Source organism: Schistocerca nitens, chromosome 6 (genome assembly GCF_023898315.1).
Source record: "Schistocerca nitens isolate TAMUIC-IGC-003100 chromosome 6, iqSchNite1.1, whole genome shotgun sequence".
In the NCBI taxonomy this organism is placed as follows: Eukaryota; Metazoa; Arthropoda; class Insecta; order Orthoptera; family Acrididae; genus Schistocerca; species Schistocerca nitens.
The window spans coordinates 107,478,919-107,503,636 of record NC_064619.1 but is presented as its reverse complement, the minus strand read 5'-3'; positions in this window follow the sequence as shown (position 1 = coordinate 107,503,636).

Below are 24,718 nucleotides of genomic sequence, written 5' to 3'. Positions count from 1 at the left end.
AATTTTTTTTTTTTTTGTTTGGTTGGTATGACACCTGTCAAAGATATTTAGTACACATCAAGTCATGGAACAAAGAACATCATATGTTTTAATCTTGTTAACAATTTCGAATTTTTTACCAGAAAGTGATGATTTGGGGAAAGTATTAATATTTTGTTTTCATTAGAAAGAAAGTGCTGCAGAGTCGCATCGAATGCTTGTCGAGGCATATGGTGATCATGCTCTACAGGAGCAACATGCAAAAGATGGTTTCAACGGTTCAGAAATAATGATTTTGATGTAAGAAATTAAGAATGTGGAAGACCACTAAAAAAGTTCGAAGACGCCGAATTGCAAGCAATATTGGATGAAGATGATACTTTGAGTCAGAAGCAAATGGCAGCAATGCTAAATTTTGCACATCAAACAATTTCTGACCGTTTGAAAGCTATGGGAAAGATCAAAAAGTGTGGAAAATTGGTGCCACATGAATTGAATGAAAGACAGATGGAAAACCGAAAAACCATTTGTCAAATTTTGCTTCAAAGACATGAAAGAAAATCAGTTTTGCATCGAATTGTTACTGGCGATGAAAAATGGATTTATTTTAAGAATCCTACACGGGAAAAATCATGGGTTAATCTGGGACAACCATCAACATCGACTGCAAGAAGACAATGCTCTCTGTTTGGTGGGATCAGAAAGGCGTGGTGTATCATGAGCTTCTAAACCCAGGTGAAACTGTGAATACTAACCGCTACAGACAACAAATGATCAATTTGAACTATGCACTGATCGAAAAAAGACCATAATGGGCCAGCAGACACTGCGAAGTAATTTTTTACAAAGGAAATGCACCTGCGCACAAGCAAAACTGGTTCAGGATACAATCAAAACACTTGGCTGAGAGCTGCTACCCCACCCGCCGTATTCACCAGACTTGGCCCTTTCCGATTACCACTTGTTTTCATCAACGGGACACCCATTGGCTGAGGAACACTTCAATTCCTACGAAGTCGAATATTGGGTGTCTGATTGGTTTGCTTCAAAAAACGAACATTTCTATTGGTGTGGTGTCCACAAATTTCCAGAAAAGGCGGTCAAAATGTATAGAAACCAATGGTCAGTACTTTGAATAAAATGTCTTTACTTTTCAATTCAAAATTAGTGTTTCATTTTCACAAAAAACGCTTATTTCATATCGTTTCACACGGTAGAGAGGAAAATATTCATATCTTCTGAGTTCTCAATAGTAGCCTTGTAATGGCCATACTCGGCTATACTTCCCCAAATCGAATTACTCAGAGTAAGATAGAAATATGAGAGGAGGCTCATGCCACCTCTCAAGCAAACTTACACTAATACACCAGAATTAGTATTTCCACAGCAAATCAGACTGTAGCATTTATATAGTTCTGGCATTCGTATTATGAAAAAGTATACCCTCAAATATATTTGTCCGCTATAAATTTTCTCTGATATAGAGGGATGTTATCATAGAGGGACATAATTTACCGTTTCTTTGGTTATTTAATTAACTTACGTTTCCCTTGAATTTATTTAGAAATACCCTTTTCGTATTGATAACCCTTGCATTGTACTACTGGTTAACAGATAATGCTGGAGTGTGTGAGTGGTATTGCTTTCACGCTGTCCGTATATTCAGCAATACGGTGTTCATTTCGTCTGGTTTTCTGTCGAACCGGTCTTTCTCAGACTTACTGTCCCTTCTAATGAACTAAACACGTGTTACTTACTAGATCGCGTGCGTTGTTCTGGTACAACGCTGCTAAACCATCATAGGCCTAAGAAACGATTCGATGTAAAAAATGCTATGAATCTCCAGTGAAATTTTTGCTGTTTTAATAATTTGGTCCTTTGAAAAACTGTTTGTCCCTGTTACCTTCGTATGTCAGGTATATTTGTCCGGTACCTTCGTCATTACTAGATACTCACTAAGCAGTAATTACAGAGGAGTTCTAGATAATTTGTAACCCACACTTGGGCTTAATTCGCAGTTTCATGATGAGGGCATCTAGCGACTTCCAACCGCTCTTAAGCATAATTTCAAAGCTATCGTAAACTTTGTCTCCCCCACGAGCCTAGTAAAAATAAATAACACATTAACTCAGTAGCAAAATTATTTGGCATTTGGAGCTGATTTATACGTGGGAGTTCGAGTCATTAAGGAAACAGGGCAGCCTGCTCTATTAAAATCAAACGCTTACGAAGTTCGAATTTTGTAGAGAATTATGAAGCAAGTTAGCACTAGTAAACAGGGTCTCGAGTACAATTATATAACTTTGCAGTTACATTCAGTGGTATATGTGGATACTGTCTGCAAACCATGTTGAATGGAGATGATAGTAAAGAAGTAATAAATTAAAACGTAATGTCTGATGCTGAAGTTTTACTGCATGAACAAAGGAAATATCATAAGCAATGATGAATTATTTCCCTTTCATCATTTGAGGGGAGTGGTGAATGAGAGAAAGTTTCCTGTAAGTTTGAAATTATGCGAAAATTTTGTTCGAAGTCGCTAAGCGCTCTCATTCTTGAATAAAATCTGGGAATTTGCGAGTCGTCTCTATGCAGACAAAGTTTCTAACTGTGACATTTGTCTTATTCTGTGAAACTTGTAAGATAATATTATACCTTTCTATGAGTCGCATACGACAGCATTTAAAAGTTTTAAATTCGGGCAATATTTCAGCGAACTAATGAATCTCGATATTTTTGTTGCCTCTGGAAGCCGTTAGACAGTCAACGTGCAACTGGTACCGGGTCCTGGGCACCGAGTCCTGGGATAGTTGCATACGAATATATAGTCGCGTATGATTCAAAGTTTGCTAGTTTGAGACAACTGCATGTAAAACACAGCACAAATAATCATGTTTTGCAACCTCTGTCATAAGCATTCACAGTGATAGAAAGATATCCTGGAAGAACGAAGTGATTATTTTCCTTGATGTTCGACATTTTCGGTCTTTCAGTAATTGTGACATTAGTTATATTACTACCGGAAAATAGCGATACAAACTTTTAGACGTTTTCAGTTCATTCAGGGCTTATTGCATCAGAACTCTTGTGCTGTTGTTCTGTGAATATACTGAGGCACTAGATATCAACCCAACTTGGGACACCCATATAGAGTACATGGTGGAGCCTCCTCGATCAGGAATGCACGAAGTAACTCTGAAGTCTAGTCGATTGAACAGATGGCGATTACTGTCATGCGACACGTTATGGCAAGTCTGTTCGACCTGACCACGTAGTTCTGTAGGGACTGTTGGTTAACGAGTCGCACAACTCCCTTCTTGTCCTATCACGTTTCACACGTGCTCGATTAGAGACAAGTCGGGAGACATTACTGGCCACGGAGGTTGCTGCATGTCTTGCTGACCCCGTTGAGTTTCACGAGCCGCGTGTGAGCGAACACTATCCTGTAAACGCAACGCCTCACATCCGTGTCTCAGTAATGGTAAAAGAAAGTCTAATAACCTTGTCTACCTCCAATGCGCTGGATAGTGTCCCCTCCAGAAACATCAAAGGTCTACATCTACATCTATATCTACATGGATACTCTGCAAATCACATTTAAGTGCCTGGCAGAGGATTCATCGAACCACCTTCACAATTCTCTATTATTCCGCTCTCGTATAGCGTGCAGAAAAAATGAATACTTATATCTTTCCGTACGAGCTCTGATTTCCCTTACTTTATCGTGGTGATCGCTTCTCCCTACGAAGGTCGATGTCAACAAAATACTTTCGCATTCGGTGGAGAAAGCTGGCGATTGGAATTTCGTGACAAGTTTCTTTTCCAACCAAAAACGCCTTTCTTTTAATGATATCCAGCCCAAATACTGTATCATTTCGGTGACACTCTCTCCCATACTTCGAGAAAATACAAAACGTGCTGCCTTTCTTTGAACTTTTTCGATGTACTCCGTCAGTCCTATCTGGTAAGGATCCCACATTGCGCAGCAGTTTTCTAAAGAAGGACGGACAAGCGTAGTGTAGGCAGTCTCCTAAGTGGGTCTGTTACATTTTCTAAGTGTTCTGCTAATAAAACGCAGTCTTTGGTTAGCCTTCCCCACAACATTTTCTCTGTGTTTCTGCCAGTTTACGTTGTTCGTAATTGTAATACCTAGGTATTTATTTGAATTTACGGCTTTTAGATTAGACTGATTTGCCGTGTAACCGAAGCTTAACGAGTTCCTTTTATCACTCATGTAGATGACCTCACACTTTTCGTCATTTAGCGTCAACTGCCAATTTTCCACTATTCAGATATCTTTTGTAAATCGTTTGGCAGTTTGTTTTGATCTTCTGATGACTTAATTAGTCGATAAACGACAGCGTCATCTGCAAACAACTGAAGACGGCTGCTCAGATTGTCCCACAAATCGTTGATATAGATAAGGAATAGCAAAGGGCCAATAACACTACCTTGGGGAACGCCAGAAATCACTTCTGTTTTACTCGATGACCTTCCGTCAGTTACTACGAACTGTGACCTCTCTGACAGGAAATCACAAATCCAGTCACATAGCTGAGACGATATTCCATAAGCATGCAATTTCACTACGAGCCACTTGTGTGGTACAATGTCAAAAGCCATCCGGAAATCCAGAAATACGGTATCGATCTGAAATCCCTTGTCAATAGCACTCAACACTTCTTGCGAATAAAGCGCTAGTTGTGCTTCACAGGAACGATATTTTCTAAACCCATGTTGACTGTGTGTCACTAGACCGTTTTCTTCGAGGTAGTTCATAATGTTCGAACACAATATATGTTCTAAAATACTGCTGCATATCGACGTTAACGATATGGTCCTGTAATTTTGTGGATTTCTCCTACTACATTTCTTGAATATTGGTGTGACCTGTATAGCTTTCCAGTCTTTGGGTACGGATCTTTCGTCGAGCGAAAGGTTGTATATGATTGTTGCGTATGTAGCTAATACGTCAGCATACTCCGAAAGGAACGTAATTGGTATACCGTCTGGACCAGAAGACTTGCTTTTATTAAGTGATTTAAGTTGCTTCACTACTCCGAGGATATTTACTTCTACGTTACTGATGTTGGCAGCTGTTCTTGAGTCGAATTCCGGAATATTTACTTCGTCTTCTTTTATGAAGGCATTTCCGAGGATTGTGTTCAGTAACTCTCCTTTGGTAGCACTGTCTTCGATAGTATCTCCATTACTATCGCGCAAAGGTGAACGACAATTGTAATTTATCACACCCCAGACCATAAGACCTGGGATTAGGCCAGTGTATGTTGGACGTATGCACCCTACAAGGCTGCGCTCACAGGGTTGTGCGCCCAAAAGACTATCACTTGCATGCAGTCAGAATTTGCTTTCATTGCTGATGACCGCGGCGCTCGCTCATATTTTCCAAGTGTGATACTCTATGCCAGGGGCGGGCAAACGTTGCACGCGGCTCATGAGCGCACAGCGCTGCACGTGTGCTGCTCGCGTGCAATCGTCGAATGGGGAAGTGGCGACGGCCGGCAGGTTGCGGCAGTGTAGTACCATGCTAAGCTGCGGACGTTAATGCAAAGCGACCACTACGTAGTGAACGTTGTATTTGAAGTACCGGAAAATGCAGAGTGAATCAAGGAAACGGAGAAGTGGAGATTTTCTATCTTTTAAAAAGAAATGGGAGAACCAATTTTTCTTTGTACAAAAACATCAAAATTCGAAATGTTTAATATGTGGCAGTATTCTCGCTGGTCAGCGGAAGTTTAGTATTGAAAGCCATTATAACAAATTTCAAAAAGACGAGTACTATTTATTGTCGGATTCTGAGCGGATGGGGAAATTGAACTTAAGAAGAGCGATCTGACGATACTAGATGAATCTGACGTAAGTTGCTGTTGTCACGAGAGATCTGCGACTTTCTTTCGTCGTGTCTCTCATCTAACAGATTTTACATTTTATGGAGCACTGTTTTCAATTTTTCAGGACGACAACAATGATGGCCCAGCGCTACGCGCAAGTTATAAGATTGCGCTTAATATAGCGAGAGCTGGAAAACCATTTGCTGAAGGTGAGTTTATAAAGGAGTGCATCAATGACGCTGCTGATTTATTTGGCCCACTGAATGTAAATCAGTTTCGAGCTACGACTCTTTCTCGGCGGACTGTAAGTCGTCGTATAAGTGCCATGGCAGGTGACGTTTACCGTCAATTAAGGAGTGCAGTGCAGGAATTTATTGCATTTTCTATCGCACTTGATGAGTCCACAGATATTTCAGACACCGCGCAAGTAGTGATTTATGTCCGGGGCGTGGACACTGCTCTGCACATAACAGAGGATTTTTTTAGATATGATATCTTTAAAAAGCACGACCAACGGTGCGGACATCCTAAAATCCGTTGAAGAAGCTGTCGATTCAGCTGGCTTAAACTGGGAACGTTTGGTGTCAGTGACAACAGACGGAGCACCTGCAATGAAAGGAGAACAAATGGGATTTGTTGGATTACTCAGAAAAAAGCTACAGCGTACAGAAGAATCATTGTACAGCATCCTCTGTATTTTGCACCAAGAAGTACTGTGTGCAAAAGCAGCAAAACTGGGGGACGTCATGCAAGTGGTTATTCGGGCAGTTAATTATTTGAGATGCCACGGGTTTACACATAGACAGTTTCACACATACTTAGCTGAAATTGGGGAAGAGTACGTTGACATACCTTACCACAGTGAAGTCCGCTGGCTTAGCCGCGGTAATGTACTCAAAAGGTTTTTTGAGCTGAGAATACCAAAACATCAGTTCTTAAAGGACAAAGGAAGGTACGACCCCAAGTTAGAAGATCCAGAGTGGGTTGCCGCCCTTGCACTTTTAGTGGACATTACCGGACGCATGAATGCACTGAACACAAGTTTACAAGGAGAAAATCAGATAATTTGTTAAATGGCTGAAAAGGTGCAAGCTTTCACTAGCAAACTTGATCTGTGGGAAAGACAGCTCTCGTCAGGGAACACAGTCCATTTCCCTACTCTGTCTACTGTGCGAGAAGAGAATTGCAAAGAATTTGTTTCCGTACTTAGTGCAATAAAAGAGGAATTTCTCAAGCGATTTGGGGATATATCATATTTATCCCAAGCATTTGAATGGTTCTCGAGACCATTTGCTGTTTCTGTAGATGATATTCATCCCAATTTGCAAATGGAATTAATAGATCTACAGTGTAATTCACGTCTGAGAGACAAATTCCTTTTGGCAAGACGTGTAACAGACTTTTATTACGACTTTCACAGCAAGAGTTTCCTCGTCTCCATCGTGAAGCCGCGAAGATAATGTCAGTGTTTGGCTCGACATACGTTTGTGAGAGATTTTTTTCTGTTATGAAATTAATAAGTGTCGGTTAAGAGCAAACATCAGTGATGAAAATTTGCGTAACTGTTTGCGTTTGTCTGTATGTAGAAATTTTGTTCCACACATTAAACGTATTGTAAACTCCACCTGTGATAATTAAATAAAACGTATCGTAGGTAAAAGGCACTCTTACAAACCATGATTTCTTTCAAGCACTCCTACTAACCTTATTCCTTCATTCAATAAAGCAAGCCGGGACATAAAACGCATTACAGAGGAAGGAGTGGAGAGACGGTATGGTGGGGAGGGGAGAGATGCGGGTGGCTAGCTTGCCCCTGTGTGCACGCAGAACACCTGTTCACTGCACGAGTGCAAGTGCACCGCACACGTGCAGGATTCCTGCCCGCCCCTGCTCTAGGCAATAGTCGAACCACGCACGTCGATGCTGTCTCGTCAGTGGAGGAAGGGCTAGAAGTCTGCGCGCCGTTAGTGCTCCTGCTAATGACCGGTTTGCAACGACCCTCTTATCTATGCTGCGGCAGCTGTTCCATATGCCACTGCTGCACTGACAATACGTCTGTCCTGACGAAACGGAGACGTCCAGATCCTCGACTGCGGCTGTTAGAATGTTCACGTGACGACTGATACCTGCCTCGTTACACAACTACACAAGCACCTCCAACTTGTGCAGCAGTTCTCCGAAAAGACCATCACGCCACTCGGATGGCCGCAGTTTGACCCCTTTTAAAAAATCTCGCTCAATTGGCTCTAGGAAGCGAGAGTACGTCTCCGTGGCGTGGTTGGCCGCTTGCTTCAAATGTTTTCACCCCCAAGCATTATGGCTGTGAGCATTCCTATTAAAGGGCAGACACAGACGGCCCTCTGGTAGCTGTTCCACTGCACTATCTGTTGGCGGACGACATTGAGAACATTATCAGAACACCTACTATTCCTGGCCGAGTGGTTCTAGGCGCTTCAGTCCGGAAGCGCGCGACTGCTACGGTCGCAGGTTCGAATCCTGCCTCGGGCATGGATGTGTGTGACGTCTTTAGGTTAGTTAGGTTAAAGTAGTTCTAAGTTCTAGGGGACTGATGACCTCGGATGTTAAGTCCCGTAGTGCTCAGAGCCATTTGAACCATTTGAACCTACTATTCCCCGGGTGGCTTACGCCTTTATTGTATCAAGACAGACGTCGTCTTTGCAGGTGTACTATTTCTTCCGGCAGTGTAATCACACTTTCATAATTGATGTTTGTGAGTATCGCAGGTACAGTGATAAACTGAGTTACCTACACGGTTTTACCATAGTTAATAACCGGCATGTTGCAAGAGGAAAGGCCACTATCCCAGATGCACGTCCTAAAAGGGACTGAATATTCTGTCACCCACTATAACGTCAAGAAATATGGAATGGAATTATCCAATATTTTCCCCGATATATTTTGCGACAGTGTAAAGAGGCACTTACAGTTTAAGTAAATCATGCAATATCATCAAAGAACTAATTCAGTAAAACAAAAATATGACGTAATATTCTCTTTGTCTCTCTCAATAAAAGTCACACAAAAATTAAATTTTACGTTATTTTCTCATTATTTCCAGTCCTAGTTTGTGACGAAAAGAAAGGTGACTGAAATTCTTGAGTGTGGCAACATACGGCGAAGAAACGGTTCCATCGTCCTTGGATAAAATTTCTATCAATTTGCGTGTTGTGAAGGGAAAGGCGCTCCTTTAAGTGAATGAAGAATTCTGCAACTCGGTAATGCGATTCACGGTATTGTGTGTGCCTCCCCGAGCGTAATCCAGCGGCTAATTCGATTTCATTGGATTTAATTAAAGCGACATTGTGGAAGAATCTACATCCATTCTCTTCATGGCCGAAAGAATTTCGAGAGAATTTCTTCCGCCGCGCCCTTACTTGCCGCAGGTTCCATTATCGCTAACACAATTAAGAACAAAGAACGGACATCCTTTACTCTGGATAACAGCATTAACGGCTACTTAAAAGTCTTGTCTTATTCCTGACCCGAAGGCCACAACGAAGGTACGGCCAGAGATGGTAGTCGACGAGCGCCTGACGAATCGTCTCCCGTAAAAATCATCGTTAATGACAAAATATCAAACATATTTATCAGACCGTAAACTTAGAACTGAACATATGTGAAAGAAACAGTTGCTGCAGTCACTTTCCCAAAAAATTCAAGACGTTATTAGTAAGTAATTGCCTGTAGATGTTTCTTGGCAACTGACTACCAAGTTTCACAGTTCTCCATTAAAAGACAAAATTCTTTGCTTCTAGTGTAGTTAAGAAATTTACTAGTCATAATGCTCTAGACATGGCCATATAGTCACACAAATCTATGAGTTCATGAAAACAAAATATTTACCTTGTTCGAGGTGTTTTGATATAATTCACTACACTGTATTACCATCATAGCCGGCCGAAGTGGCCGTGCGGTTAAAGGCGCTGCAGTCTGGAACCGCAAGACCGCTACGGTCGCAGGTTCGAATCCTGCCTCGGGCATGGATGTTTGTGATGTCCTTAGGTTAGTTAGGTTTAACTAGTTCTAAGTTCTAGGGGACTAATGACCTCAGCAGTTGAGTCCCATAGTGCTCAGAGCCATTTGAACCATTTTTTTTATTACCATCATACTCACCGCGTCTGTTTATTCGGATAACACTCAGTTTAGGATACTTTTTATTTTCCACAGTGATCTGAAACTGATTTCGAACGAGCTTTGCGTTAGAGATCATAAAGAAAATTTTATTTGTGTAACAAAAGGGAGAGCTATGGCACGGGCATAACTGGTAGTGAAATTACCAATGGAGAATGGTTCAAATGGCTCTGAGCACTAAGGGACTTAACTTCTGAGGTCATCAGTCCCCTAGAACTACTTAAACCTAACTAACCTAATGACATCACACACATCCATGCCCGAGGCAGGATTGGAACCTGCGACCGTAGCGGTCGCTCGGCTCCAGACTGTAGCGCCTAGAACCGCACGGCCACTCCGGCCGGCAATGGAGAATAAAGGATGAATATTAAACTGGGTAGCTTAAGTGAACATTCACGTATCTAGAGAAAACTTTGGAGTAATGTACTAGAAATAGAGAAATGAACAGCATAATACAAAAAAAAAAAAAAACCGAGGCAGTTACACGGAGATAGCCAAATGTTGGCAATGTGTATCACCTCGAACACTGATCACAGATTCTTAATGTGGACATATAGCTCGTATTTCTGGGAGTGGCAGAAATGTTTGGAATTACTCGTACACCACCGTCGAATGACAATCATCTCCGTATCTCAACATTACCAAGCCATCCGTATATATCCCGAAAGGCTTGTAACGCCGGAAATCATTCACACTCAGCCAATTAAAAAACTCAAAACTGCAGTTTTTTTAGATAGTGGTACCTTATTAAAATATGAGTGGTTAGACGATGCCAATGTGGGATCATATTTTTTACCATGCATTACTAAAAGAATATAAATTCTTTCATTTAATGCTTTGGCTTTCGGATTCCAATTATTTATCCTTACTTAAATTAATTGTTATTACCAGTTTTCGTCTTGAAATTAATAGAGCGTTTGTATTAGAAAATAATAAATATTGTGATTTGAAATGAACCGTATAATTGTCAGTCTTAAATACAAATAGCGATAGCTCCTCCGCTTCCCGAATCTTTGTCTGTGATGTCATTAACACTGGCGTTCGTAATGCCCACATCCTCTTATTCTAATCTCAGGGACTGTCCCCCGCCTCAACCAGACACCCCTCTTCTTGTCATTTTGCTTGTTGGGAGCCGATTCGAGAATGTCTCATCACTAACAGTTCCATTCCAACCAAGTACCATTTGACGCAATCATCAACCTGCTTTCTGTTAACAGTTTCTCTTCTTTCACGTATTTTTGCTGTTCGTTGGGAAATTTCTACTTTTATCTACATATTTTTGGTATGCCATGTACAAAATCAGTTTATTCACACATCGTACCTCAGACTTCAAATACAAATTCCACATTATTTATGACAATAGATGTTGTGTCATTAAATTGAGTTCTGATGCGTGTCCTACGTGTACCATTTCTCCTCACATCTTCTTGCGGCAACGACTTACTCGATCTGGAAGTTACTTATGCCTGAATGCAAGGATTTACCTGTTAATAATGTAACCTATTCTTTGTCGCAAAATGTATTAGCTGCATTTGTGAAAATACTTACCACAACACGGCACGTGATCATTAGTCCTACTGAAATGTGTACTTTTCGACTTCTCTTAATGCGCAGGTACCATAGAAAATGTGGAACGACTTTGTGAAATATAACTTTGTTATTCTGAAAAGGGGAAAAAAAAGAAATGTCACAGAATGCCTACACGTGAGCATTTTTGACATAAAGTGGGAGTGACGATACGCTCATGTTTAGAAAGAATGCCGACCGGTGTGGCCGAGCGGTTGTAGGCGCTACAGTCTGGAAGCGGGACCGCTACGGTCGCAGGTTCGAATCCTGCCTCGGGCATGGATGTGTGTGATGTCCTTAGGTTAGTTAGATTTAAGTTGTTCTACGTTCTAGGGGGCTGATGACCTCAGACGTTAAGTCCCATAGTTCTCAGAGCCATTTGATTAGAAGGACGGAACACCCTGAACGACTGGAGATAGGATGTTCATATTCATAGGACTTAAAGATTAGATTCTGCGTAAGTGCAGAAAGGGTATGGCTACGGGCCGCAGCAACTGTGATTTATGGTCGTACCCTATAGCACCCTACAACACAAGACCTTGAGTTGGCTCCGTATGTCTTTTGTGAATGACGTCACTATCGTTCCGCTCCCCGTGACTAGCCGGCCGGAGTAGCCGTGCGGTTCTAGGCGCTACAGTCTGGAACCGAGCGACCGCTACGGTCGCACGTTCGAATCCTGCCTCGGGTATGGATGTGTGTGATGTCCTTAGGTTAGTTAGGTTTAATTAGTTCTAAGTTCTAGCCGACTGATGACCTCAGAAGTTAAGTCGCATAGTGCTCAGAGCCATTTGAACCATCCCCGTGTCTGCGGGGAAACAAAATATGGCCATCATTTTTAAACAAACAGAACCTTGAACCGTCCGAAAACACTGTCTGATGCCATTTCTGTCCACACAGACGTCGTTCCATACAACGCTGCCGTCTAGCATGCTTCTGCACATTCGTCAAAGGTAGGCGGGGAAGTTCACGACGCGCACGAAACCCATACCGTAATAAACGGCGACGGACTGTCACCCCTGATAGCGTACGATGTGTTACACTGTTTCATTATTGCGCCAGAGTCGAAGAGGACGCAGATATGTCCGGCAGACCCTCTCGGAGCCTGGTCTGGGAGGTGTGACCTGATCCATCTCATCGTGTTCTACAGTCTCCCGTGAACCATAGACGAATTTGCGAACAACGTGAGTGTCTATACCACAGTACGTGTTTCTCCGGAATAGTTCGCCCCACAAGAGCAAAAATTTCCTGGTGAATGCATCAAATGCTCCCATGCCAATATTGTGTTCTCTTTCAGACTCACTCATTTGATGGTATAGTTCGCGCATACTGTATGTCTGCGAGATTTACTATATGTCTGCTCAAGTCACATTGACCCATTACTTTCGGTTTATAGCGGAAACTAGAGCCGCAGCCACATTATACCGCGATACCGATGTTGTTGTTGAACCCGCGGGCCGACATGGTTCAAATACTAATCATTTCCGAAGAATATAGTAATGTACATACGCTGTCAATACGAACGTCCTATCGCTAATTGTTCAAGGTTTCCCCTTTTCTCAACTTGACTGATTTTGGCTGCGTTACAGCTGCAATTTTATCAAAGTTGTTAGCTGATTCTGAGACGGAACTTCATATTCCACCTAATTACTGAGTCAAAATTTACACTGTGAAAGGGATTGTATGTAATATAGTAGTCTTTCTCGTAAGTGTATTTGGTACAGTGAACCTCTGGCAAAAGGGATGCGCGCAACTGTGTTCATTTATTTTATTATTTCATTACGTACATCCTTTCCTATGTGCTTATTATGTTGCTATAAATTACAGGAAGAATTCTTGTTTTGTTTGTGGGTTCGTCTGTTGAACGGCTGTAGGACAGAGATGCATGCTTTACTTAGATTTTGGTGCCAGCGTGACTCTTGTAGGAAAATGTAAAAGATGTACCAGTATCAGTGGAGTCTTCTAGGGTTGGTAGGATCCCCCGTCCACTCTACCTCAGTGAAGAGTAGACTGACCGTTAAGGGCGCTCCGCCATTGCTTTGCGTTCGCTCCTGGTCTGGCTCTCCTGTTCTGGCTAGAGGTTGGACAGTTGCTGTGATGGCCTCTGTCATGCACTTTGCAAGAGATGAAATGAGCTCTGCCATGCAGTTTGCAAGAGTTGAAGAGGATGACGTACATTAATGTTTAAGTACACTACTGGCCATTAAAATTGCTACACCGAGAAGCAATGCAGATGATAAACGGGTTTTCATTTGACACATATATTATACTAGAACTGAAATGTGATTACACGCAATTTGGGTGCATAGCTCCTGAGAAATCAGTACCCAGAGCAACCACTTCTGGCCGTAATAACGGCCTTGATACGCCTGGGCATTGGGTCAAACAGGGCTTGGATGGCGTGTACAGGTACAGCTGCCCATGCAGCTTCAACACGATACCATAGTTCATCTAGAGTCTGGCGTATTGTGACGAGCCAGTTGCTCGGCCACCATTGACCAGACGTTTTCAATTGGTGAGAGATCTGGACAATGTGCTGGACAGGGCAGCAGTCGAACATTTTATGTATCTAGAAAGACCCGTACAGGACCTGACACATGCGGTTGTGCATTATCCTGCTGAAATGTAGGGTTTCGCAGGGATCGAATGAAGGGTGGAGCCACGGGTCGTAACAAACCTGAAATGTAACATCCACTGTTCAAAGGGCCGTCAATGTGAGCAAGAGTTGACCGAGACGTGTAACCAATGGCACCCCATGCCACCACGCCGGGTGATACGCCGGTATGGCGATGACGAATACACGCTTCGAGTGTGCGCTCACCGCGATGTCGCCTAACACGGATGCGACCATCATAATGCTGTAAACAGAACCAGGATTCATCTGAAAAAATGACGTTTTGCCTTTCGCGCACACAGGTTCGCCGTTGAGTACACCGTCGTGGCGCTCTTGTCTGTTGGTTGGTTCAAAAGGCTCTGAGCACTTTAGGACTTAACATCTGAGGTCATCAGTCCCCGGGAACTTACAACTACTTGAATCTAACTATCCTAAGGACATCACACACATCCATGCCCGAGGCAGGATTCGAACCTGTGACTGTAGCAGTCGCGTGCTTCCGGACTGAAGCGCGTAGAACCGCTCGGGCTCCTTTCTGTGATGCAGCGTCAAGGATAACCGCAGTCATGGTCTCCGAGCTGATAGTCCATGCTGCCGCAAACGTCGTCGATCTGATCGTGCAGGTGGTTGTTGTGTTGCAAACGTCCTCATCTGTTGACTCAGAGATCGAGACGTGGCTGCACGATCCGTTACAGCCATGCGGATAAGATGCCTGTCATCTCGACTGCTAGTGATACGAGGCCATTGGGATCCAGCACGGCGTTCGGTATTACTCCCCTGAACCCACCGATTCCATATTCTGCTAACAGTCATTGGGTCTCGACCAACGCGAGCAGCAATACCGCGAAACGATAAACCGCAATTGCGATAGGCTACAATCCGACCTTTATCAAAGTCGGAAACGTGATGGTACGCATTTCTCCTCCTTACACGAGGCATCACAACAACGTCTCACCAGGCAATGCCGGTCAACTGCTGTTTGTGTATGAGAAATCGGTTGGAATCTTTCCTCATGTTAACACGTTGTAGGTGTCGCCAGCGGCGCCAACCTTGTGTGAATGCCTTGAAAAGCTAATCATTTGCATACTAAAGCATCTTCTTCCTGTCGGTTAAATTTCCTCGTCTGTAGCACCTCATCTTCGTGGTGTAGCAATTTTAATGGCCAGTAGTGTAACTACACCATTCTTATAGTCAGGGTTATATGGTGACGCCTTTTGCAGTAATTTTAGATATAAATTAAATTGTGAGAGTATCGTTTTTTTGTCGAGAGCATAGAGCACAGTAGAATCCATTAATACAAAATTGTGACTTAGGAAGTCGGGATTAGCATGGAAGGTCAAGGCCCCTATAATGTCACTCCTTAAACACAACATCTAGTAGATCAATAACTTAGCAACTTTTTTAAGACCACATTTATAACACTACTAAGGTACAATCAATACGTGGCTGTCTTGAAAACAATATCCAAAATGACCAACCAGGCAGCACATTAGAATTACTTAATGAACAATAAATCTGAAGTAAGCTAAAAGGGTGGCTCAGATAAAATTATTTTTGAGCAATAACACAAAAATAACACAACCAGCAAAATACGTTACACTTTTTATAATTCACTGGCAAGCAAATTTAATTTTCTTTTAAATACATGATAGATGTTAAAAGTTTATCGAATGGGCAGGCTGCCCTGGGCAAAAGGAAACTTAACTTAAAATGCTAAAAGCAGCAGACCAGCCGTCCAATACAACAGCTAAACGCCGGGGCCAAACCGGAGTCACTTTCCATTAGACGACACGTCACTACTTCTGTGCACCGAAGCGGAACGTGGCACCGCTCCCACACACCCCAACTCTCAGGAAACTGGAACACAAACAGACCGCAGAAAACACGGCAAACACGAAGCAGACATCAATTAATATAAGTGAATAGATCAATAAACAATACCAGTTAAAAAACTAATACGTGCTTTCAATAGGAACTACTTAAATTTTACAGCAATATGAATGCTGTAAAACATTTAAACTAGGAGTGGTACACAAATGGCTCAAATGACACTGAGCACTATGGGACGTAACACTTGAGGTCATCAGTCCCCTAGAACTTAGAACTAATTAAACCTAACTAACCTAAAGGCATCACACATCCCGAGGCAGAATTCGAACCTGCGACCGTAGTGGTCGCTTGGTTCCAGACTGAACCGCCTATAAACGCTTGGCCACACCTGCCGGCTGTACACAAATGCAATGCTGTAAAATAATATCAGACCTTTACACTCTCATAGTTTACCCAACAATATTTACACATATGATTAAGGCCAACAATGTGTACAAAGATGAAATGGAAATAATTTCAACACAATAATACGTTACACAAATGCACAACATAACAAAACTAGCTTTGTTCACTTTCATTTCGTTGCATAGGTCTGCAGTGTAACTGCCAATTGTGTAAGTTTGGTATGCAGATAATCAGAACTAGACTATGAGCTAATATCTTCAATATCTAACAGTTGCAGCATCTTTTGGGGAGGCTGATTTCCTTAGAGGAAGTAGTGACTGCTGGTCTCCATGCAATCACACACCTTGCCGGCTGCTCTTACTTCTACAACACATTCAGGGTGTTACAAAAAGGTACGGCCAAACTTTCAGGAAACATTCCTCACACACAAATAAAGAAAAGATGTTATGTGGACATGTGTCCGGAAACGCTTAATTTCCATGTTAGAGCTCATTTTAGTTTCGTCAGTATGTACTGTACTTCCTCGATTCACCGCCAGTTGGCCCAATTGAAGGAAGGGAATGTTGACTTCGTAGCTTGAGTTGACATGCGACTCATTGCTGTGCAGTACTAGCATCAAGCACATCAGAACGTAGCATCAACAGGTTAGTGTTCATCACGAACGTGGTTTTGCAGTCAGTATAATGTTTACAAATGCGGGAGTTAGCAGATGCCCATTTAATGTATGGATTAGCACGGGGAAATAGCCGTGGCGCGCAACGTTTGTATCGAGACAGATTTCCAGAAAGAAGGTGCCCTGACAGGAAGACGTCCGAATCAATTGATCGGAGTCTTAGGGAGCACGGAACATTCCAGCCTATGACTCGCGACTGGGGAAGACCTAGAACGACGAGGACACCTGTAATGAAGGAGGCAATTCTTCAAAAATGGTTCAAATGGCTCTGAGCACTATGGGACTCAACATCTTAGGTCATAAGTCCCCTAGAACTTAGAACTACTTAAACCTAACTAACCTAAGGACATCACACACACCCATGCCCGAGGTAGGATTCGAACCTGCGACCGTAGCAGTCCCGCGGTTCCGGACTGCAGCGCCAGGGCAATTCTTCGTGCAGTTTACGGTAACCCTAATGTCAGCGTCAGAGAAGTTGCTGTTGTACAAGGTAACGTTGACCACGTTACTGTATGGAGAGCCAGTTGTTTCCGTACCATGTACAGCGTGTGCAGGCACTATCAGCAGCTGATTGGCCGCCACGGGTACACTTCTGCGAATGGTTCATCCAACAATGTGTCAATTCTCATTTCAGTGCAAATGTTCTCTTGTTCTCTTTGCGGATGAGGCTTCATTCCAAAGTGATCAAATTGTAAATTTTCACAAACAACATGTGTGGGCTGACGACAATCCGCACGCAATTGTACAATCACGTCATCAACATAGATTTTCTGTGAACGTTTGGGCAGGCATTGTAGGTGATGCCTTGATTGGGCCCCATGTTCTTCCACCTACGCTCAATGGAGCATGTTATCATGATTTCATACGGGATACTCTACCTGTGCTGCTACAACATGTGCCTTTACAAGTACGACACCACATGTGGTTCATGCACGATGGAGCTCCTGCACATTTCAGTCGAAGTGTTCGTACGCTTCTCAACAACAGATTCGGTGACCGATGGATTGGTAGAAGTGGACCAATTCCATGGCCTCCACGCTCTCCTGACATCAACCTTCTTGACTTTTATTTATTGAAAGCTCTCGTCTACCCAACCCCGGTACCAAAAGTAGAGACTCTTCGTGCTCGTATTGTGGACGGTGTGATACAATACGCCATTCTCCAGGGCCGCATCAGTGCATCAGGGATATCATGCGACGGAGGGTGGATGCATGTATCCTCGCTGACGGAGGACATTTTGAACATTTCCTGTAACAAAGTATTTGAAGTCACGCTGGTACGTTCTGTTGCTGTGTGTTTCCATTCCATGATTAATTTGATTTGAAGAGAAGTAATAAAATGAGCTCTAACATGGGAAGTATGCGTTTCCGGACACATGTCCACATAACATATTTTCTTTCTTTGTGTGTGAAGAATGTTTCCTGAAATTTGGCCGTATCTTTTTGTAACACCCTGTATATTAGGGCAACCAACCAACAAGTGACAGTCGCTACAGTGCAAATAGTTCCACGAAACGAAAGCACCAAATCCACTGACACCTTCGATTCAGAGCGTTGTTCGAGATGGTCACAAGGAATGGGTCTGTCCGAGAATACAGGCACCAATGCAATGCCACGAGCAGCGCCCAGAGTTGACATCAGTTAGCGGCACCACAAACTAGTGACCAAACTCCAAGGTACACCGGCAAATGGTGCCTCTGGTGGACTCACTAAACCTCATTGGCAACATGTTTGGTGCAGACATTACAGCGTTGTTTGAGCACACTCTCTCCTCTACATATTTTATATTTAACAACGAATTTTACGAACAATCTGATGGTGTCGCCATGGGGAGTCCTTTGTCCCCCTGGTGGCCAATCTTTTTATGGAGGATTTTGAGGAGAGAGCACTCGAGTATGCCACTTTTAAACCGACAGTATTTTGGCGGTACGTTGACGACACTTTTGCAGTGTGGCCTCATGGTCTGGACCGTCTCCAAGAATTTTTACGTCACATGAACTCCATACACGAAAATATAAAGTTTACCATGGAGATAGAGAGAGATGGTTGTCTGCCATTTTTAGACGTCTTGGTGCGACGGAAGAGAGACGGCACACTAGGTCACTCGGTGTACAGAAAGCCCACTCTACAAGCTACTAGTTGCCACCATCCAGCACAAACAATGGGCGTTCTCAAAACCGTACTATCTCTGACGCCGACAGTCTTCAAGCGGAACTGGAACACCTGCAAAAAGTATTTTTGAAGAATGGCTTTTCACCTAGGCAAGTGAACAGAGTGATGAAGACCTACAAACGACGGAACAAGGAAGAGGAAGAGGCCTTCTGATCGACTGCTTATCTACCATTTATTGGGAATATTTCTTCACAGATAGGCAGAATATTGAGAAATTATCAAGTGAGAGTCATCTTTCGCCCTCCTTCCAAAATTTCATTACTGGTGGGATCCGTTAAAGACGACCTGGGCCTGCGTAAACCAGGTGTTTACAAAATTCCCTGTGAATGCGGCACATCATATATAGGGCAAACAACTCGAACTGTGCAAGAACGCATTGTGGAACACCAACGGCATACTCGCCTTCTCCAACCCACCAAGTCCGCAATCGCCGAACATTGTATTCCCACAGACCATTCCATGAATTACAACGACACAAAAATTTTGGCCCATACATCAAACTTTTGGAGCTCGATTATCAATGAATCTGTGGAAATAAGATTGTCTGACAACGAGACTCTCATCAATCGAGATAGCGGTTTTCAGCTAAACTCTGCTTGGAATCCTGTTATAGAGAAACTTCGTAGTCGACGTAGTTATCTGCATAAAGATGGAAGTCGACCTGACACCGATACGCCAAGCTTTCACAGTGGAGGGCGCGAGGCGCAGCGCACGGAGGCGTTATGAACGCGCACGCTGAGCAGCGCATGCGCAATGTCACCTCAGAAGGCTTTAAATAGCGGAGCTCAGCGCGTACTCGCCAGTACTACTACAGTGGCATTCACCTGAAGATGGCCAGAAGACTCTGCGCCGAAATATCGTGGCAGCAAGTTACTGATATCCGGCAGTTCTCCCATGTTTTTATGGAACAACATACACGTCGTCTGACAATACGACCAACCAACAACCAACCAAGGTGGTCCGCACTCAAATGATATGTATCGGCAACCGTCGGGCGAGACACCGCTGGCCAGACCTCACTGCAACCGCGCCCCGACTGAGCTTTTACCGCGTCCTAAGTCCAATACTGCCAGGTCGAAATTGCACTGCCAGCGCCTCCCAGCTCACTGACAGACCCGACCTATCTCCGAACACACGACAAGTGGGATGTAATTAGTTTTTTTTTTTTTTTTTTTTTTTTGGTCATCAGTCTACTGACTGGTTTGATATGGCCCACCACGAATTCCTTTCCTGTGCCAACCTCTTCATCTCAGAGTAGCACTTGCAGCGTACGTCCTCAATTATTTGCTTGACGTATTCCAATCTCTGTCTTCCTCTACAGTTTTTGCCCTCTACAGCTCCCTCTAGTACCATGGAAGTCATTCCCTCATGTATTAGCAGATGTCCTATCATCCTGTCCCTTCTCCTTATCAGTGTTTTCCACATATTACTTTCCTCTCCGATTCTGCGTAGATCCTCCTCATTCCTTACCTTATCAGTCCACCTAATTTTCAACATTCGTCTATAGCACCACACCTCAAATGCTTCGATTCTCTTCTGTTCCGGTTTACCCACAGTCCATGTTTCACTACCATACAATGCTGTACTCCAGACGTACATCCTCAGAAATTTCTTCCTCAAATTAAGGCCGGTATTTGATATTAGTAGACTTCTCTTGGACAGAAATGCCTTTTTTGCCATCGCGAGTCTGCTTTTGATGTCCTCCTAGCTCCGTCCGTCACTGGTTATTTTACTGCCTAGGTAGCAGAATTCCTTAACTTCACTGACTTCGTGACCATCAATCCTGATGTTAAGTTTCTCGCTGTTCTCATTTCTACTACTTCTCATTACCTTCGTCTTTCTCTGATTTACTCTCAAACCATACTGTGTACTCATTAGACTGTTCATTCCGTTCAGCAGATCATTTAATTCTTCTTCACTTTCACTCAGGATAGCAATGTCATCAGCGAATCGTATCATTGATATCCTTTCACCTTGTATTTTAATTCCACTCCTGCACCTTTCTTTTATTTCCATCATTGATTCCTCGATGTACAGATTGAAGAGTAGGGGCGAAAGGCTACAGCCTTGTCTTACACCCTTCTCAAAACGAGCACTTCGTTCTTGATCGTCCACTCTTATTATTCCCTCTTGGTTGTTGTACATATTGAATATGACCCGTCTCTCCCTATAGCTTACCCCTACTTTTTTTCAGAATCTCGAACAGCTTGCACCATTTTATACTGTCGAACGCTTTTTCCAGGTCGACAAATCCTCCGAACGTGTCTTGATTTTTCTTTACCCTTGCTTCCATTATTAGCCGTAACGTCAGAATTGCCTCTCTCGTCCCTTTACTTTTCCTAAAGCCAAACTGATCGTCACCTAGCGCATTCTCAATTTTCTTTCAATTCTTCTGTATATTATTCTTGTAAGCAGCTTCGATGCATCAGCTGTGAAGCTGATTGTGCGATAATTCTCGCACTTGTCAGCTCTTGCCGTCTTCGGAATTGTGTGGATGATGCTTTTCCGAAAGTCAGATGGTATGTCGCCAGACTCATATATTCTACACACCAACGTAAATAGTCGTTTTGTTGCCACTTCCCCCAATGATTGTAGAAATTCTGTTGGAATGTTATCTATCCCTTCTGCCTTATTTGACCGTAAGTCCTCCAAAGCTCTTTTAAGTTCCGATTCTAATACTGGATCCCCTATCTCTTCTAAATCGACTTCTGTTTCTTCTTTTATCACATCAGACAAATCTTCACACTCATAGAGGCTTTCATTGTATTCTATCCACCTATCTGCTCTCTCCTCTGCATTTAACAGTGGAATACCCGTTGCACTCTTAATGTTACCACCCTAGCTTTTAATGTCACCAAAGGTTGTTATGACTTTCCTGTATGCTGAGTCTGTCTTTCCGGCAATCATATCTTTTTCGATGTCTTCACATTTTTCCTGCAGCCATTTCGCCTTATCTTCCCTGCACTTCATATTTATTTAATTCCTCAGCGACTTGTATGTCTGTATTACTGATTTTCCCGGAATATGTTTGTACTTCCTCCTTTCATCAATCAACTGAAGTTCGCCACTACCTTCTTTGTACCTATGTTTTCCTTCCAAACTTCTGTGATGGCCCTTTTTAGAGATGTCCATTCCTCTTCAACCGTACTGCCTACTGCGATATTCCTTATTGCTGTATTTATAGCGTTAGAGAACCTCAAACGTATCCCGTCATTCCTTAGTACTTCCGTATCCCACTTCTTTCCGTATTGATTCTTCCTGACTAATGTCTTGAACTTCAGCTTACTCTTCATCACTACTATATTGTGATCTTAGTCTATATCTGCTCCCGGGTACGCCTTAATCGAGTATCTGATTTCGGAATCTCTGTCTGACCATGATGTAATCTAATTGAAATCTTCCCGTATCTCCCGTCCTTTTCCAAGTATACCTCTTCCTCTTGTGATTCTTGAACAGGGTATTCGCTATTACTAGCTGAAACGTGTTACAGAACTCAATTAGCCTTTCTCCTCTTTCATTCCTTGTCCCAAGCCCATATTCTCCTGTAATCTTTTCTTCTACTCCTTCCCCTACAACTGCATTCCAGTCGCCCATGACTATTAGATTTTCTACCCCCTTTATATACTGCATTACTCTTTCAATATCCTCATACACATTCTCTATCTGTTCATCTGCAGATTGCGAAGTCGGCATGTATACCTGAACTATCGTTGTCGGTGTTGGTCTGCTGTCGATTCTGATTACAACAACCCGGTCACTGAACTGTTCACAGTAACACACCCTCTGCCCTACCTCCCTATTCATAAAGAATCCTACACCTGTTATACCATTTTCTGCTGCTATTGCTATTACCCGATACTCATCTGACCTGAAATCCTTGTCTTCCTTCCACTTCACTTCACTGACCCCTACTATATCTAGATTGAGCCTTTGCGTTTCCCTTTTCAGATTTTCTAGTTTCCCTACCACGTTCAAGCATCTGACTTTCCACGCCCCGACTGGTAGAATGTTATCCTTTCGTTGATTATTCAATCTTTTTCTCATGGGAACCTCCCCCTTCGGAGTCCCCTCCCGGAGATCCGAATGGGGTCTATCCCGGAATCTTTTGCCAATGGAGAGAACATCATGACACTTGTTCAATTACAGGCCACATGTCCTGTGGATACATGTTACGTGTCTTTAATGCAGTGGTTTCCATTGCCTTCTGAATCCTCATGTCGTTGATCATTGCTGATTCTTCCCCCCTTAACGGGCAATTTCCCACCCCTAGGACAAGAGAGTGCCCTGAACCTCTATCCGCTCCTCCGCCCTCTTTGACAAGGCCGTTGGAAGAATGATGCTGACTTATGCCGGAAGTCTTCGGCCGCCAATGCTGATAATTTATAAAAATTTAGGCAGTGGCGGGATTGAACCCGGGACCGAAGACGCTTTGATTATGTATGAAAGTCGCTACCCCTAGACCACTGGTACAAGACTTGGATGTAATAGCAATCAGCAAAGATAATACAGCAGGGCTCATAGGCACGCAAGGCGGCAACTCAGTGGCACCAGAAATTGAAATTAACAAGACGAGCTGGTAGTAAAGTAAAAACAGAATGCCAAATGAGATATGGCAGGGCACGAGCCACATACGGCTGAGTGGCGGCAGCAGTCACATTAAGACTCGGAAGAAGCCAGGTAATCCTCGATTACGCGTCAATAATAACTAATACATACCGATGACCTCATTTGGTGCGAGGTAAGGGCCCCTCATAAGCGAAATAGGGTTTGTCCATGGGGCAAGATTCACGCGCAGAACTAAGGAATCATTGTTCGTTTTTCGGTTTTGCCACAGGTCACAACTGACACCGAGAAATCATTTCTCTAAAGTCTCGGTCTATATGTAAGACCGGAAATGCATATGCTCCTATTTCTATCTATTGTAGTACAAGATTTTTCCTTATTTTGCTGCCTGAAGATATATTTCTGTGTCTTTATATATTGTAATTGTTTTACAATTTGTATATATATATATATATATATATATATATATATATATATATATATATATATACTCGATAAATAGTACAATTCTCAAGGCTTTCAATTCAACTACGTACCTGGGTGTTAAAATTACGAACAACTGCAGTTGGAAAGACCACATAAATAATATTGTGGGGAGGCAGGACACTAAGTAGATGCAACAAGTCCACTAAAGAGACAGCTTACACTACACTCGTTCGTCCTCTGTTAGAATATTGCTGCGCGGTGTGGGATCCTTATCAGGTGGGATTGACGGAGGACATCTAAAGGTTGGAAAAAAGGGCAGCTCGTTTTGTATTATCATGTAGTAGGGGAGAGAGTGTGGCAGATATGATACGCGAATTGGGATGGAAGTCATTACAGCAAAGACGTTTTTCGTCGCGGCGAGATCTATTTACGAAATTTCAGTCACCAACTTTCTCTTCCGAATGCGAAAATATTTTGTTGAGCCCAACCT